The sequence below is a fragment of the Bos indicus x Bos taurus genome, chromosome 4 (genome assembly GCF_003369695.1).
Source record: "Bos indicus x Bos taurus breed Angus x Brahman F1 hybrid chromosome 4, Bos_hybrid_MaternalHap_v2.0, whole genome shotgun sequence".
NCBI classification, from domain to species: Eukaryota; Metazoa; Chordata; class Mammalia; order Artiodactyla; family Bovidae; genus Bos; species Bos indicus x Bos taurus.
The window spans coordinates 95,287,453-95,292,348 of NC_040079.1; the positions used below are offsets into that span (position 1 = coordinate 95,287,453).

The 4,896-nt window shown below is 39.2% G+C and overlaps 1 pseudogene; it reads left to right on the top strand.

The window, feature by feature from the left end:
* Positions 1-723: 723 nt before the first annotated feature.
* On the top strand, positions 724-1,965 carry LOC113891905 (annotated as a pseudogene).
* The last annotated feature ends 2,931 nt before the right edge of the window (positions 1,966-4,896 follow it).

Here is a 4,896-nt window from a genome sequence, read left to right on the forward strand (position 1 = left end):
GACAGAATCTAGCTGTTGTCAAGCAGTATTTCTGAAATACTGAGAGTCACTACATGTAAGATGTACTCCTTCTCAGGACTTATCTCAGCATTGCGGTCCCCAGTGAAGACAAGATGAGACAGAAGTGACTGGATTGGAGAGAGGTTGGAGAGGAGAGTCTAGAGAGTGAGAAAGTCAGTTTTAGTTTGAGTTCATAGGAAATCAGACAAAAATGGTTGGGAAAAAAGTATATATCTATCTATCTATATATATTTATATAGATATATATATATCACATGTTTTAAGACTTCTTAGAATGATGTGCATTGAAGGGGCAAGATGAAGTATTTTCAAATTTTGGCTCAGTTACCATAAAAATTCAAATTTCCTGACAAACTTTTTTGGCAATCATTTTTAACTCATTTTTATTGCAGAATTTTTTTTTTTTTTTTATGTTATAGAGCATTTGCACTCCCTAAAAATTTCCCAGTCTCTTCATTCCAGGTGGGTAGCTGATATTTATTGTTCCTTTCCTTGGATATTTTTGCAGAGCAGAAAAATATTAGTTGGTGCCTAAGTAATTGCAATTTTGCATTGTTGAACTTTGTCATTTGATATTGGAATACATTCTTAAATAAATGTGGTTATTTAATACATCATTTTAATGCACATTTCTCACTTTATGTTTTTTTGCTAATGACTTACTACTTGCTATTTATTTTATGTGTATTTTAGACTAGGGAAATGATATTGGACAAAAAGCAAATTAGAGTTATTTTCTTGTGTTCAAAATGGGTGGTAAAGCAGAGGAGACAACTTGCAGCATCCACGATGTATTTGGCCCAAGAAATTCTAACAAACATAGTTCAGTAGTGGTTCAAGAAGTTTTCCAAAGGAGACAAGAGCCTTGAAGATGAGAAGCAAAGTAGCTGGGCATCAGAAGTTGACAATGACCAGTTGAGAGCAATCATCAAGGCTGATCCTCTCACGATAGGAGAAGTTGCTGAAGAACTCAATGTCAACCATTCTATTGTTGTTTGGCATTTGAAGCAAATTAGAAAAGTGAAATGCCTGGAGAATCCCAGGGACATGGGAGCCTGGTGGGCTGCCATCTATGAGGTCACACAGAGTCGGGCACGACTGAAGTGACTTAGCAGCAGCAGAAAGGTGAAAAAGCTCGGTAAGTGGGTGTTTCATGAGCTGACTGCAATCAAATAACTGTTTTGAATTTTCATCTTCTCTTATTCTACAAAGCAACAACGAACCATTTCTTGACCAGATTGTGATGTGCGATGAAAAGTGGATTTCACACAACAACTGGTGATGACCAGCTCAGTGGCTGGACAGAGAAGAAGCTCCAAAGCACTTCCCAAAGCCAAACTTGCACCAAAGAAATGTCATGGTCACTGTTTGGTGGTTTGCTGCCTGATCCACAATAGCTTTCTAAATCCAGGTGAAACCATTACATCTGAGAAGTATGCTCAACAAATCAATGGGATGCACCAAAAACTGCAATGTCTGCAGCTGTCATAAGTCACAGAATGGGCCCAATTCTTCTCCATGACAATGCCCAATAGCACATCACACAACCAACCGTTCAAAACTTGAACGAATTGGGCTATGAAGTTTTGCCCCAGTCGCCATATTAACCTAACCTCTCACCAACCAACTACCACTTCTTCAGGTATCTTGACAACTTTTTGCAAGGAAAATGCTCCCACAACTAGCAGGAGGCAGAAATTGCTTTCCAAGAGTTCAAAGCACAGATTTTCACTCTACAGAATAAACAAACTTATTCCTCATTGGCAAAAATGTACTGATTGTAATGGGTCCTATTTTGATTAATAAAGATGTGTTTGAGCCCAGTTATAATGATTTAAAATTCAGTCTGAAACTGCAATTCCATTAGTACCCACCTAATAGAAGCTACATACATACATAAAGCAGATTCCTCCTAAAATCAGTGAAGGTACAGTGTTGGAAACCCGTGGGGGCAAGGGAGAGGGTTGTGCCTCTAAGAACAAGAAAAATATGGGGTATTTCTGTAACCCAAGAGATCACACAATCCTCTGGTACTTCACTGAGATCCTCGGCTTCTCAGCTGTTCTGAAGATGCCTCAAGTGGAGCACCAGAGCTCCTGAGAACAACAAGACCTCAAGGCCGCCATGCAGCAGCCTGTTGCAACTGTCAGCACTGGTGCAAGAGAGTTCCCATTTCTCAGTGCTGGCACCTCTGTGTAGGGGAAGCACCAGGAAATCTCAGGCTGAATCCTCCATCATCCTGGCACGATGGAAACTCAGTTTTGAAACTAGTTTGATTAAATAAAACATAAAGATAAAAATGTCTAATGGTTTTTTAATGAGTTATCAATGAAAATTGGAGAATTAAAGATCCAAAGTTTCAGGATTTTTTTTCTTTTTTTCCCCCTAGTTCTTTCTTCTACCTATCCATAGATACAGTGTACTTCTCCAGACTTCCTTCAGTATTGGAATTCTGTTACAAAACTCCATTATGTTAAGGGCTGTGTGTGTGCTCAGTCATGCTGACTCTTTGCGGCCCCATGGACTGTAGCCCACCAAGCTTCTCTGTCCATGAGATTTTCCAGGCAAGAATACTGGAGTGGGTTGCCATTTTCTTCACCAGGGGATCTTCCCAACCCAGGGATCGAACCTGTGTCTCTTGCATCTCCTGCATTGACAGGTGCCACCTGGGAACCCACATTAAGGGCTGAGTGGTGATATAGCTCAAAAGTTTTTACTTAGCAGTGGTACCAACATTTTTTGACATTGTTTCTGTTCCCATCATTCTTTCAGATTATTAATGAGGTAGTCAAACTGAGCGGAACAATTTCCAAGAAGAAATTTTTGCTTGAGTTCTGAGCAGTGTGGTCTTGGAGAAGAATGACTGAACATTTTTGATATGAGATCTGAAGTCACAGGAGATGCCAGTTTTCAGAGCAGAAAACATTTGGTGAGATACCAGGTTTATTCTTGGGCCCAAGTACTTGACACTCATCTCCCAAATGAATCCTGATCCTTTACATTTGAAAACATTTTGTAATTAATGCATGTTCATTATGTTCATGCTAGGCCATTACAAACCATTTTTAAGACAATTGAAGTAAAGTGAAAAACTCAATAATAAAACCATGGAAGATAATTATTTTTCCCTTATATAAAAATGTTTCATTAATTTTTTTCTTAAATCAAAGCCTTGTAGAATTAGAATCAATGTCCCTATTTTAAAAAGCATATACTGCCTTTTTAAATTATCTACAGTATTACTTCAGTTCAGTTGCTCAGTCGTGTCCGACTCTTTGCAACCCCATGAATCGCAGCACACCAGGCCTCCCTGTCTATCACCAACTCCTGGAGTTCACTCAGACTTATGTCCATTGAGTCAGTGATGCCATCCAGCCATCTCATTCTCTGTCGTCCCCTTCTCCTCCTGCCCCCAATCCCTCCCAGCATCAGAGTCTTTTCCAATGAGTCAACAGTATTACTAGACAACTAATAAAATTTGTATTGTACTGTAATTGGAAATGGCACTGGGAAAATATGAATGCGTCATGTTAAGTGATGTTGAAATCATGCCATAAATGGTCCCAGTCAAGCCTCAAAAGCTGTTATTATTATTTTTTATTAATGTCTAAGCAATCTGCATTTTTGGTAACTTCAGTAAGCCTCATGACTGTCAGCATTTGCCATTTACTTTTACATTCCCCCAAATTATTTTTGACATTTTGGTTTCCATTTAACAAGTAAGAAAGCATCCATTCTTGGAGATGTTACTTAATAGATACCACATGTCCAAGGCCATAAGTAAACACCATTTACCACAAAACAGGTTAATAATATAGTGCAGAAACTGTTGCTACAGTCCTATATTATGCAAATAAGAGCAAATTATTTTTGTAGCAATTATTTAAACTTAGCAAAACCCAACAGAGACCATGGTGCTGCAGGTGGGGATTAACACAAACTTAAATTTGTACTAATCTCCCTCTGAGGAAGGGAGCATTAGCGAATGCTTTGTGGCAGCTGCTCATTTTACTGTACAGCCAAATGCTACCGACAGAAGGGAATACTTAGGAGACTAATTTGAATTAACACATTTGGAAATTTAGTGAAAGTATAAACACATATGATGTTAAAAAGAGAGAGAGAGAACCATACGTACAATTCTTACGTGGAGCCACACTTTTTAGATTTTCCCTGATAGCTCCATTTCTATAATTTTATCCAGGCCCACAGGCTAGAAGTTGTTCTCTACAATGACAGCTTGTTGGTCTATTAACCAAAAAACCTCCCAAACTTCATGTGGTGCAGGTTAATAAAATGTGCTCACTTTTCCTGGAGAAGTTGAAGTTCACCTCTGGGGAATGATACAAAGTAGGAGTGATTCCCTCTCTGGGATGATTAGCTCAAAAGAAGGAAGCGATCACATGCCCCTATTTAGTATGAAATTACCCAGGATTTTTTGAGAAATCTGTATGCAGGTCAGGAAGCAACAGTTAGAACTGGACATGGAACAACAGACTGGTTCCAAATAGGAAAAGGAGTACGTCAAGGCTGGATACTGTCACCCTGCTTATTTAACTTCTATGCAGAGTACATCATGAGAAATGCTGGGCTGGAAGAAACACAAGCTGGCATCAAGATTGCCGGGAAAAATATCAATAACCTCAGATATGCAGATGACACCACCCTTGTGGCAGAAAGTGAAGAGGAATTCAAAGCCTCTTGATGAAAGTGAAAGTGGAGAGTGAAAAACTTGGCTTAAAGCTCAACATTCAGAAAACGAAGATCATGGCATCCGGTCCCATCACTTCATGGGAAATAGATGGGGAAACAGTGGAAACAGTGTCAGACTTTATTTTTCTGGGCTCCAAAATCACTGCAGATGGTGACTGCAGC